Source organism: Ursus arctos, unplaced genomic scaffold, assembly GCF_023065955.2.
Source record: "Ursus arctos isolate Adak ecotype North America unplaced genomic scaffold, UrsArc2.0 scaffold_2, whole genome shotgun sequence".
NCBI classification, from domain to species: domain Eukaryota; kingdom Metazoa; phylum Chordata; class Mammalia; order Carnivora; family Ursidae; genus Ursus; species Ursus arctos.
In genome coordinates, this window is record NW_026622874.1 from 76,717,751 (window position 1) to 76,731,695 (window position 13,945).

General features: G+C 38.3%; 1 protein-coding gene across 11 annotated transcripts in view; it reads left to right on the top strand.

The window, feature by feature from the left end:
- Nucleotides 1-13,945, top strand: part of MRTFB (myocardin related transcription factor B) — a 270,940-nt gene that overhangs the window by 82,394 nt on the left and 174,601 nt on the right. For 6 of the 11 annotated variants that reach the window (XM_057315562.1, XM_057315558.1, XM_057315557.1 and 3 more), the window contains exon 2: nt 3,930-3,994. The gene's annotated coding sequence lies outside the window, so the exon portion shown is untranslated. Of the gene's footprint in view, nt 1-330; nt 477-3,929; nt 3,995-13,945 lie in introns of all 11 variants that reach the window. The other 5 variants (XM_057315559.1, XM_057315560.1, XM_057315564.1 and 2 more) reach the window with 1 other exon arrangement.

The following is a 13,945-nucleotide window of genomic DNA, read 5'->3' on the forward strand; positions in this document are numbered from 1 at the left end:
GAGAACCATTAGACTAAAACATCCTTGTCATTGCCCCTTCCTGTTCTCTCTTGTAATTCCTTGCCCCTTTAAGTAGCTCTTTTTGTAGATTATTACAGTCATAGGTTTCAGATTGTTTGAAGAAACAGTGAGTTACACTTTTAACATTTTAAAATTATTTTTGTATAGGTAAAATGTTCATGTGGTTCAAAAATTAAAACAGCTAATTTTGAGGAGTCTAAGTTCCAACTCTGTTGTGGTCTAACCTGTCCCCTCTCCCCATAGATAACCTCTCATATTCGTTTCCTTTTTTTTTTTTTTTAAGATTTTATTTATTTATTTATTTGACAGAGAGAGAAAGAGCACACAAGCAGAGGGAGCAGGAGAGGGAGAAGCAGGCTCCCAGCTGAGCAGGGAGCCCAATGTGGGGTGAATCCCAGGACCCTGAGATCATGACCTGAGCCGAAGGCAGACTCTTGACCAACTGAGCCACCCAGGTGCCCCTATTTGTTTCCTTATAGATGTTCCTTTGTGTAGACACAAGCCAATACCTGTAGAATACATATACTTCCTTCTTTGTGTATAAAATATAGCATACCATGTAAATTATTCTGTCCCTTGCTTTTTGGTTAGGTAATATACCTTTGGGATCTTTCCATATTAGTGTATAGAAAACACTAGTTAACAGCTTCAGAATATTCCACTGTATGCCCATGCCATGGTTTATTGAACTAGCCCCCATTGATGCATATTTGAGTTTTTTCCAGTCCCTTGACAATCACAGACAATGTCCCGGTCAATACATCTGTACATATCTCATTTCTTATATGTGAGGTGTGTCCGTGGGATATCTTTCCACAAGTGGGATTGTTGGGTTATTGAGCAGTGCGTTTATAATTTTGTCAAATTCTGCCCTTCTTCAGGGTCGTACCATTTTGAACTCCTGCAAGTACTGTATCAGGGTACCTGTTTCTCCATAGCCTCTTCAACAGTGTTTCCCAACCTTTAGATTTGTATTACTCCGATACGTGAAAAATGGTAACAGTGTAGTTTTGATGTGCGCTAGTTTGATATGAATGAGGCTGAACATCTTTTCATATGTGTAGAGGTGATTTCTGTTTGTATGAACTATCTGTTCATACCCTTTGTAATTTTTCGTTTGGATGGCTTTTTTCTTACCAATTTCTAGGAATGTATAAATTAGAGAGATTAACCCTTTAGGACATGAGTTGCAATTTCCCCTAGTTTGTTATCTGTTTTTTTAATTTACTTTCATGTATTTTGGTATAGAGAAAGCTTAAAAGACTTTTCTTTAAATTTTAGGTAGTTAATCTTCTTTGTGTCTGGATTTTGAGTCACAGAAAGGCCTCCAAGTATTTGAAATTTGTTCATGTTTTCCTTCAGTACTTTTGTGGTTTCATTGTTACACTTAAATCTTTGATAGATTTGGGACTTATTCTGGTGTTCAAGGATAATATATAGATTGAACTTTATTTCCGTGTGGGTACCAGTTATCGTTACCATTTGTTTCAGAATACAATATACCTTGATTGTGTTCAGAACTTCCAGGTGTATTGGGGCAGATCTCTGGACTTCCTGTTGTATTCCATTTGTCTTTCTATTCATACACCAGTACACGGTATTGGTTTTACAAAATGTTTTAGTTTCCCCTGTTGCCCTTCATTTTCCTGGCAATTCTTCCTTGTTTATTTTTCCATGTGAACTTATAATCATTTTGTCTAGTTCCAGAAAAGAAAACACTTAAAAAATTGAGATCATGTTAAACTTATAAACTAATTTTACAGAGAGAATTGATGTCTTTCTGATATTTTCCTATCCAAGAACATTGTGTATTTTTTCATTGGTTTGATTCTACTCTTGAATCCTTCTGGAGCATTTCAAAGTTTGTCTTATATAGGTTTTGCCGATTTTTTGTACGTAGTTTATCTTTTTTTGTTGCTTTTGTGAGATCTTCTCTTTATCTTCTCTAAGTGGTTTTGACTGTGTGTATGAAGGCTGTTTTTCTGTATAAGCACAGAAATTGACAGACCCTGAAGTTATAAGTAGTTTTTAACAGACTTTGCATTCTGCAAAATCCCTTATACATCAAAGGAAAGCGTTAGGAGTGCAACTTGCAGTTTAAATCTTTGTCCGCATTTATTAGCTCTGTGATCTTGGGAGATCCCGTTTGACTTCTCTGAGCCTCAGTTCCCTCACCTAGAAAAGGAACAATTCTGTACATATCAGAATGTTGGAGGAATTTAACAAGAACATATGAAACTCATCACTTAGTGCTGCTTCCGCTACCACCGCCAACGTGGGTTGAGGCTGCTGGGTTTTTTCTTTTTCCTACTCTTAACCTTGTCACCTTTGGAAGAGGAAAAAAGAAACCATGAAGAAAAACAGTCAGGTATTAGAACTGAAGTTAAAAGTAAGCTGTGATTCCATTTGAGCGGGGTGATCAGTGTGCTTGAGATCAGGGAACAAAGTCAGTGGAGCCCTTGAGGCCCCTCCTGCCTTCTGGCCTCACTACTTATTGCTCAGTCAGGGGCACCCTGACAACAAGGCTGCTTAGCATTCCCTGAAGGCCCTGTGTTTCCTATAACACCGTCCCTTCCACCCAGAATGTTCTGCTACCTCATTCTGCCGGTTCGGACACGTACTGCCCCAGACCTACTGAGGAACAGTTCCTGTCTCCTTGTGCAGCTTGTCGGCCCTGTAGCAGGGGTCTTAACAGACTGGAAACTGAGGAGAGAAACCTTAATCTGTCCGTCCATCAAAAATGCCCAGCAGGGGCGCCTGGTTGGCTCAGTGGGTTAGGCATCTGCCTTCAGCTCAGGTCATGATATCAGGGTCCTGGGATTGAGCCCCCGCCTTGGGCTCTTGCTCAGTGGGCAGCTGCCTTCTCCCTCAGCCTGCCACTCCCCCTGCTTATGCTCTCTCGCTTAGTCTCTCACTCTCAAATAAATAAATAAATAAAATCTTAAAGTCTTTTGCCAGCAAAAGACCTGGCAAAGGATAGACACTCTGGTATTTGTTAAATAAGTGAACGAATAATTGACTTTGATCTTTCTTTAGCCTTATGTTATGTATCTGGGTAGCTCTTAACCTCATCCAGTATACTGTAAGCCCCTTGAGGATGAGGATTATGTCATTTCTCAATAGTAACAATGATAATAATGGCAGTGGTGAGAGGCAAATAGACTTCTTATGTAAGAGCATATATGAATAAAAATGAAAATTAACATTTATTATGTTCCAGGAGCTGTTTTACAGCCCCTGATGTGGATTAGCTCATACAATCCTCAGCAGTCCTATGAACTGGGTACTATTATTATACATATGGGGAAATGAAGGCACACTGAGGTTGAGGAACTTGCTCAAGACCACACATGCTAGGAAGGGCTAGAGCTGAGATTCAAATGCAGATGTTCTGAGTCTAGCAACCCAACTCTTTTTTTTTTTTTTTTTAAAGATTATTTATTTATTTATTTATTTATTTATTTATTTGACAGAGACAGCCAGCGAGAGAGGGAACACAAGCAAGGGGAGTGGGAGAGGAAGAAGCAGGCTCACAGTGGAGGAGCCCGATGCGGGACTCGATCCCAGAACACTGGGATCACGCCCTGAGCCGAAGGCAGCCGCTTAACGACTGTGCCACCCAGGCGCCCCTAGCAACCCAACTCTTAACTGTTTCGGTGCTCTAGACCTGTTTGTTGAATGCGTCATTTACAGGTTCTTGAACAATTTAGGAAAGGTTATTTGATTACACTTGCAACTTCTCAATTTCCTTCCCAGCCATCCCTTTTTAGTAACTTCTGTTTTGTTCCTTCCAATTTATCTTGGCCTTCACGCTCTCCAGGAGGCTTTCTCCGACCATCCCCGCCAGGCATATAGTAGGTATTCAGTAAAAAGTAATTTGTAATTTTTACTTTTTCCTCCCCACGCAGGTTCACAGTAAAGGTGCTAAGAAAGAGAATGTAAGACAGGAAGATAATTAAATATTTTTACTGAGGTAAGTTTTTTATTATTTAATTTTTTTCTTAAAGAAACCTCTCCCCACCCCCCACTGTTGTGAAAATTCTTCTCCACAGCCTGCTTTCTTAAGATGTAAGAGGGAGATTGTTCTAGGAGTATTTTAAGTTCATGGAACCTGCGGTTCTTAAGGTGGATGCCAGGGACACAGGTTGTTTGAACAAGGTTATTTGGCTTTCTTTACTTCTTGGTGAATCTAATCTTTAAATTCCCACGACTTCATTGTCTTCAAGTTTGGTACTGAGAAGGAGATCCAGCAGGTGGAAACCCAAAAGCTGCTTGGTGGTTATGTATACTTACAACTTTTGGTGAAAACTTTGTTTTTAAAACAGGGAACTGAAGGAATTTGAAGGCACTTTTGGTGAGATAGCAACATTTCTTTCTTTAAGTGAAGATATGTTATATTTCTTATTATAATAGAAAAATCTTCTATCAGTATAAAAGAACATAATGATGCTAGTAAGCACCTAACTCCTGTCACACAGAAATGACTTCCATTTGTATTTTGGTGAACATACTTTGAGAAATGAATCTATGGATATGGGCGTATTCATATACAAATCATTAAATAAATTGGTTTATGCTACATATGGTAGTCTAGTAATGCAACAGTGTATTTTATATATCTCTACACATGAATTGTAAAAGGTGTGTGTAACTATACATGGTTATTTTACTGGCTCTAGTATATTTCATTGTTTGGAGGCACCATGGTTTATTTAATCATTCCTCTGATAACCATTTAGATTGTTTCTAGTGGATAATGAGGTTGATTAACCCTGTACTCAAACCATTGTATACTCGTTCATTAATCTTCCTGGAAGTATGACTGCAGAGTTAAAGATGATGCACATTTTAAATGTTGTTGCATATAGTAAACTGCCCTCTGTAAAGACTATCGGTTTATCACCACCACCCCCTCAAAGGTCGATGAGAGTCCTGTTTTCCATACCCCTGCCTACACTGAGTTTTGTTAATCTTAATCTTTGCCCATCCAGTAGGAGAAAAAAAATGGTATCTTGGAGATAGCAAGGTTTTTGACCGAAATAAGCCTTTTATGTTTTCAAAGACCCCTTTCTTTTGATATTCTTACTTACATGAAGAATTTCCTTACTGAGAACATAACCTGTGATTCTCACGTGTAAGTGAGACATTCTCTTGGATTTTAATATGGTGAAAATGTTGAAATATGTTGAGTCCTTTGTTTTTAGTTCTGTTGCCCTGATTACCTCATTATAAATATTTTTAAATTATTGGCAACTAACTGATTGTTTTGGATACCGAAGGTTTTCGTCTGTGGGGAGCAATACTTTTCCCTTTATTCATTTATAGTGGATCTTGAAGAAGCTTTAAAAAGTAACTTGTTAATGTCTTTCGAGGATGGTTCCCAATTACAGAATAGCATACAGAATGGGATTCACAAACTTAGGTGACAATGAAATACTTATTGAGTTTGTCAGTTACATGAATATATATTTAAATGTAAAATGTGAATATCGATGTTGAGTCCCATCTGCCCCCAGAGTATTTTACCAGTTTCTGATATGAATGTGAACTCAAATTTTATGTTTGTTTTAGATTTTATTTCATTCAAATAAGAGTTACTTAAGGTCTCCCACGAAACAGACACCAACTGTGTCATTGTCCTCGTGTTTGTTCTTTGACTTAATAAAAAGCCAACTAAAATTCATCTTTTTATCCTAAATATAAAATGCATCTTCTTATAATATAGATTGTGTTTCATGTGGGTGCTTTTCTTTTCATTGCAAGTTCACATTGTTGAGGCTGGGACTGAGTATGTGTTATTGACCAGCTTCCATCCTGTAACTAGTGTGACACCTGGCACGTACGTGGCAGACACATTGTTTTGAAGGAATTAATGATTGGTGTTTATTGGTGTCGTTAAGTTAGAACTAAGATGTAAGTGAGACATGCCTTAAATTTTAAATAAGAAACTTGATTTCTTGGAGAAGAAAACTAGTATCTGTGACTCTTAAATGCACCTAAATCTAGACATACAAAATGTGGTGACACTTGCTACCGTAACATTTTGTGACATTTTGTTTGGACTATTGATTCAAACTATATCCCATTTATTTTCAGAATCACATATATTCCTGTGTTTTAAATCTGCTTTGTTTGTTTGTTTTTTTATTGTTGCTATTAAGGGCAAAGTAAGTATACTAGATCTTAATTCAAGAATTCTAGGATATTTGGTGTTATATTTTTCAGTTATGTTATTTGAAGACAAGAATAAAGTAAATACCCCAAATTTTAAATTATAATGGAGAGAACTTGAGTTATATTTTAATTGTGTGGTTCAGCATTTATTAAAAATAGAAATGGAGAAATAGATTGCCAGCCATTGAGAAGAATGTATAAATCTTTGTCCAGTATCCTGCCTTTTAAGCTTTTCTGACTCCTAAACCAGTTTTTCACAGCCAAAATAAACAGAGCACATGGAACAAGCACTTAATAGATTTAAGCAATGTTATAGACTTTTGTTTCAAACGTCTTGTTTCCACTGGAATATGGGATTCTACAGAATGCATGAGTTAGTTTTAATTAGTATTTTAGCAGCGGTTATTTGCATGTAAAAAAGTTTAAATTGATTAAATAATCCCCTAGCAATTTTTATTTGTATTTTAATTTCCTTAGCAACCCCTTACTAAATAAATAGTCCCAAGTTAAATCTAGGCAGACGTGAAAGGAAATTATTGAGTCTTCTTCATTAGTGGGGTCTAAATTAATGAGATTTCCTGGACTTTTCCGTTGGATATTTTGTGGCTAATGGTATAACCTTTTATTTGTTTTCTAAAATAACCGAAGTTCTGGGTTCTTGAAACTCTTTTCTGTGGTAGTATAGGAATTTGCTTATATGGTGGCTTTCATTTCACTGATGAGTTAATTTCTTTAATCGCATGCTTTAAAACCCTAATTCTAAAAATACTCCTGAAAAGTGAGGAATTACTAGTAGTAGTTAAACCAAAGTCTTAATTAAAATTAAGACTTTGTCCTTTATTTCTCCTCTTAGCTGCATTTGTAAAAATTGTTGTACTGTATTTAAACAGATTTTAAGACATTCTTATGTATGGGTTGGATTTTATGCATTTGTAATGATTTTTTCCTATTTTAGGCATAAAGCTTAAAGTTTAGACTGGCAGTATAAGTGGTTATTTGATTGGAAAGTTGGAAAGAGGAGAAACTCTGTCTTCATATCCAGAATTTGTGGTGGTAGAATACTCAAATGAGATGGCTTCATGATCAGGGTGAGAGTATGGAACTGCAGGAGTAGAAGGACATTTTTAAGTGCATAGATCCAGGCTGACTTCTGCAGTGTTGGTCCCTGAGTTGGTCCCTCACAAAGGCATTATTATTACCTCTGTGAGGTAAAGAGGGGTGGAGAGCAGTAGCTTTGGGCCTCAAGTTCCAAAGTGAGCATAGGGCTTAGGGAAACTCCCTAAGGAAATCTCCAGCCTCTGACCATTCCATCCTCCTCGAGAAATTTCTTCTTTGCTGACCCTGTAAGCTTTGCTGTGTGGTGGGCATGATAGAAATTTGTCTGGAGTTGGGCAGAGGGAGTCTGACTCTTGTCTATTACTGCACTGGCCAGATACCCTCTTTAAATAGACTTCCAACATGGGAGTATGGCTGATCACATCACAGCGGTGTGATGACAAATATGGGAGTTCCATGCAGACTTGGCCTTCGTGCCTGTTTGGTTTGTTCGGAGAGGAGACCCAGGTCATGGTGAGGGTTGTGTTTGTGTATGTTAAACCTAGTAAGTTTTGTTTTAAATAGATTTCAGTCTATTCTAATGTGACAAAGTTTTTCAGTCTGAATGTTCTAGCAGCCGTCACTCAAACATTAATTGCTGTCAGTGGGAAAGGATATCCTCCTACATCTTTTCTGGAGTGCTTGAAACCATCCCACTTCCTTTTTCTTTTACCTTAAGAACTGATTACTGACACTTGGGAATTATAATCAGATTGCATCAATCTTTACAGAAAGGTTACCAATTATTGCACTGAAAAATAGGCATTTCTCTCTAATAGTAAGTGTTTCTCTTGGTGTGTCTCTCTCAGTTCAGTACTTTTAAATACCTTTTAGGTGAATGAATGCTTAGTGTCATGCCCTGATTTAATACATTTAAAACAGACTTTATTGATGGCTTTCTTACTTTCAGTTCTATGGGAGGGGGTAATTTATTTCATATGAAACCTTCATAGGATCTTTTGGTTGTTTAGATGTCCTCGGGGTAGAGAAAGGATGGCTGATGTCAGTTACTTATGCTATAATATAAGCTCTAAAATGAGCATTTGCTGTGAAGAGTCGAGAGCGGTGGCGATTTGCATCTTGAGCAGTTGGCATTCCCTCATTTTGTCCTTATAACACTCAGAGGATAGATGTAATCACCCAGTTTTAGAGCATAAAATGCCTTCGTTAGGAAAGTTGTCCTTGGGCGTTCAGCTAGTATGTTAAAAAACAAACCTAAGCAATGACTTGAATTCCTATCTCTCTTGCTCCAGAGTCTGTGCTGTCTTCTTAAAAACACCAACAGAGAAAGGGGTCTCGGAGTTGTTAGAATGTTTCATTATTGTAGATACTTGAAATGTCCAACAGAGTGAAGTCGAAGCTACTTTTATGACCACCATCACCGTCATTCTCACCATCCTCTTTATTTCTAATGTTCTTCAGCATCACCGATGAAGTGAGGAGCCTGCCAGGGTGTCTGGCTCACTGTGTTCAATACAACATAGGCTTGTTTAATTTAGCAGTGCTCGGAGATGAAAGGTTCATGACGGCCAAGTACAAACAGACCTTCTGTGGGATGTTAATTTCGTTACAGGAGGGAATGCTTGTTTTTCATTTTTTCATGAGTTAAAAAGGACTTTGATTTGTTTAAATCTGTGTAATCAAAGGGGAGCGAGCAGTGCTGCTAAACATTTTTTTTTTTTTTTTGGTTCGGTCTTCAGTTAATTCCATTTCATACCTGCCAGCGAATTGCAAATCGTGTGTTCTTTTGTTCTTTGCTCTTTTTACTTTGGATTGGATTTTATGGTTGGTCGCTGTGGGGATTTAGTGGTAGGAAAATAAATAATTTCCTCCTCTGAACAGATCGTGTGTCTTTACAACAGGTTATCCTGTAGCAGCCAGAGTGATTCAGTAAGGCCCTGCATAGAGGTGTCACTGTGTGATTTTGTGCAGTCACTTTTTTTTTTAAATAGCTCTATTGACGTATCATTCACATACTGTAAATTTCAGCTAGTACATTTAAAGCACACAATTTAATGGACTTCAGTATCTTCAGAGCTGTGCACCGAACCTCCCTACCTAATTCCAAAACACTTTGATCACCCCAGAAAGAATGCCCATCCCCATTAACAGTCTGTCTTCATTCTTCCCTCCCTCCAGCCCCTGGCAACCACTAAGCTGCTTTCTGTCAGTGGATTTGTCTGTTCGGGATATGCCACACGAATGGAGTCATACAGCATGGAGCCTTTCGTGTCTGGCTTCTTTCACTTAGCATGTTTTGGAGGTTCATCTCTGCTGTCGCAGGCATCAGAGTTTCATTCCTTTCTGTGGCTAAGTGATCGTCTCTTGCCACATATGCCATATTTTGTTTATTTTTCCATTGATGGGCATTTGGGTGTTTTCCATGTTATGGCTATTATGAATAATATCACTGTGACCATTCATGTGCAGGTGTTTTGGGCAGACTTATCTTGGATGCAGACCTAAGGAGTAGAGTTGCTGGGTCTTATGGTAACTCTGTGTTTAACTTTTTTCTAAACTGTTTTCCAAAGTGGCTGTCCCATTTTACATTCTCATCAGTAATATTGAAGGATTCCAGTTTCTTTGCATCCTGCCCAGTACTTGTTATTTTCTGTTGTTGTTGTTGTTTTCACAGTAGCCATCCCAGTGCATGTGAAGTGGTATCTTCTTGTGGTTCTGATTTGTATTGCCCTGATGACTCATGACGCTGAACATCTTTTCATGTGCTTGTTGGCCACTTGTGGATCTTTTTTTAGAGAAATACCTATTCAAGTTCTTTTTCCACTTAAAAAATCCGGTTGTCTTTTTAGTGTTGAATTGTAAGAATTCTTTACATATTCTGGATACACACATGCACATACCCATATCCTTATCAAAATACAGATTGTCCAGTTTTCCTCCCATCCTGTGGATTGTCTTTTCACTTTCTTGTTGTTCTTTGAAGCAAACAGTTTTAAATTTTGATTTAATCCAATTTTTCCCCTTTTGTTGCTTGTTTGGTCTTCTCTCTTAAGTTTTTTATAAGTTAAAAAATCATAACTTATTTCTAGGCCTCTCCCATGTAAGAAATTGGTGCAAAATGGTCAGCTGGTTAACTATACAGTGGGTTAGAGGCATTAAACATATTTTGTGTTTTCAAGTATTCTCATCTAATTCAATATGAAGAAGACCCAGTTTCCTAACCTAACACCTAGTTGCCCTCCCTCCCCCTGCTTCTAATTAGAAAGTTGCTTTTCAGGCTTCTGCATAGCTCAGAATGCATGCATCATTCTGTGAACATTTATCAGTGTTTCATATGCACTGAGCACTTCACTGGGCTCAGGGAGCCAGAGGTGAGTGGAATGTGGCTCCATCCTCAAGGAACAAGAGCACAGATGCTATGTGAGGAGTGTGCACAGAGGACAGTGGAGGGATTTAGAAAGGAGGAAGGAAGACTCCTCTGGATCTGGGTGCGAGCATCTCATGGAGGAGGAGACACTTGTGCTCCGTCCATAAAGAGGTTAGGTGAGCAGGACTGCTCTCTTCTTGCTACTTGCTGCTGTATATGCCCTGTGCCCTAACACCGGATATTGTATAGCAGCCATATTTAGGATTATTTATATCATAAAATGTAGATGTAGATGTGATTGCTTGATTCCTAGAAGTGAGCTTAAACAAAACCACTTGTCTTGAATTTCTTCAGGTTTCCAAAGTTTTCAGAATGGAAAATGTCCTCCTTACTAATTGGTTCAGCATGAGGTGTGTGTGTGTCTTTGTCTGTCTGTCTAAGCTGAAGCCCATGTAATTCTGTATAACCAGGGCGTAAAATATGAGGCAGGGAGTAACAGTTGCTTGGAAGATTGATTATAGAGAGTCGGGGGTATCCTGTTGAGGAATTTAGATTTTGTCCATATCAAGGAGAGCCACTGAATCGTCCAGCATGGGGAGGGTGATATGGTCACTCCAGTGACTGTATTGGGGATGCTGGATGCAAGGGGCAGGATGGGGATGGAAGACCCATTAAGCTGTTAAGTGGGTCCGGGTGGGAGTTGATGGGGGCCTGAACTAGGGCATTTGTAGTAGAATTTGGGTAGGTCACAGGCTGGAAAGCTTTAGGAGCTATTAGGAATCCTGGCTACAGGTAACAGAAACCCTGCTCAAACATTAAGTCACAAGGGAGATTAATTGTGGATCTTCCTGGAGAAGGTCCAAAAGGTATGAAATGCTGCAGAAACCAGGACAAGCTCAGGGGCCTGAAGGGTGGGAGTGGTACTCATTCTCAGGGGGACTCTTGCTCGCATGTCTGCTGTCTCCAGTTTCTCCACAGGACAGGGGCTGTCTTCACACTCTTCGACTAAGAGGAAGGGAGAGCTTCTCCCTCCAGCTTTAGTTTTTAAAATTCCAGGGGCTCTCTTGGCCTTGGGAGTTATGCCTTCATTGGAGGGGATCTCTTTTGGAATTTTCTACCACCACCACTTTGGGAGTTCCCAAAAGAAGTGGGGAAATGTCGTTCTGGATAGAGCCAGCCATGCCCATCGACTCTGGGAATACAGGTGGGACCCAGAGATTGAGGAGATCTGAGGAGGAAGGGAGGGTCAGGAATGCCTTCCAAGTTTGTGGCTTTGGTAACCTGTGATGGCACCATTTCCATCCAAGAATAAAGGCTCAGGGAGCAAGCCGACCAGAGTGCAGTGAGTAAACTGAGTTCAGTTTTAGAATAGCTTAGATTGGCACATAGGTCTAATCACAATTTTGTGTGTTATATATTTTTATGATTGTTTCTTTGGTTTGGCTTCCTTCACAATTAGAAGCCCTGTGAAAACAGGACTGTCTTCTTTGCTGTGAATCTCCAGATCATCCCATAATGTACTCGGCATGTAGTAGGTATTCAGTAAATATCTATACAAATGAATAAATTCAGGTGAATGTGTTCAGCAGGCAGCAGGACGGACAGTTTGGGTCTCAGAGGAGGACCAGAAATACAGATTTGGGTTTATCAGTGTAGGGCTAGATGGTAGACAAGCCTTGAGAGTTATCCTTATCGGCTAAGAGACTTTTAAAAGTTCAGATATCGTGTAGACCTGTAATTTTCATGTCCCTGTGATAAAGCTGTACCCTTTTTTCCCTTTGCCCTGCCTAGTATTCAGTGCCAGTAATTTCTACTGATAATCCTACCAATGATTTTTTTAAAATTCTGTGACAGATTAGAATTAGATTTGTGATGGATAGGGAAATAAAGGTGATAAATACAGAGATTTTATTTCCTTTTAAGAAAAACTGACTCATAGGATGAAACCTTGGATATGATTTCAGATCACTCCTGTAAACTCTCAAAAAAGATGTTTATAAAACACTTGGAACAATACAGATTGTACTAAGAAAATGTGCTTTGATCAACTCTGGAGATACAAAGCAGGGAGCTTAATAAATCAAGTCCTATTTGTGAATGGAAAGGACTGGAAGTTCACCTTAAAAGTAAGAATTCAGTTCACATGAAGACTTTAAATTTTATATTCTGGATAGCAGATGTTAACTTAGTTTCATCTTTTGTATAAAAAGAAAATGAATTGCAGATTTCAAATCTTGGCATCTTGAAATCTGACTCCTGATTCCTATCTCTTAATAACCATTGGAACACTAGTTTAAAAATGGAATTTGACTTTGGTTTTTTACCCTTTAATTTTGATATGAGTGTGCTTCCAGCTCTGTCTTCCCTCTATATTCAGGAAAACCACACCACTGGTAGCTTGAATATGCCATAATTTTTATTATTTAAATATTAGAAACATAGTCATATTTATATAAAGTAGTAATACTGTGTTCATACTTGGGAGAGGTGGTTTGTTTTATTTTAATGCATAAATACAATTGTATTACTTTAGTAGGCTGAACACCCTCCTCTTCCCACTCTGCCATATGTCAAGATATTATATTAGTGTCTTTATTGCCTAGATTCTTCTTTCCACCCCCACCCCCCGTAGTAGAGATGGGAGCATTTTTACTTACTTAATTTTCCGCGGAAGAACTCTCACTAAATTTGCCTGACTGTGACTGCAGGCCAGTGTCTTCTAGCAAGTTGTAATTTACTAGGGCATTTCTAAGAACTCAAACTGAGTAGCTTATAGCATCTCAGTTTTTAAAATTACGGTTTTGTGTGTGTGTATGTGTGTGTATAATATAATTCAGATAATTTTCTTTTGGTTTATAGTTTAGCGCTTATTCTTTCAGGTAGATTTTCAGCAAATACCTAATATGCTAAGACTTTGTATATTCTGAATTTTACCAAACTTGCTCAAAGACTGGAAAAGAATACATTTGGGATTTTAATGACAGTGAGATCCATATTATGGGTTTGATTTCTTGCATAAGTTATTAACTACATTGAAAATTATTAATTACATGGAAAAATCTTTGTCTTGTGACCCTAGGCCCCTGCCAGTTGTATCCCTTTTAAAATCAGTTTATAGGGCTGAAATAAAAGAATGTCGATTTCTGGAGGTATCTCTTATCAGCTCCTGGAAAAAACAGTTAAAATGCGTGTGATAATAGTATAGCTTATTCTATATTCTGAAATAATTTTATTCTTGAAGAGGTAGTTAGCTTCATTCTTTACTGATTAATTCTTCAGAGGTAGCAGCGTTCAAAAGAGAGAAGTTCACAGTGTGGATGTCCCGCA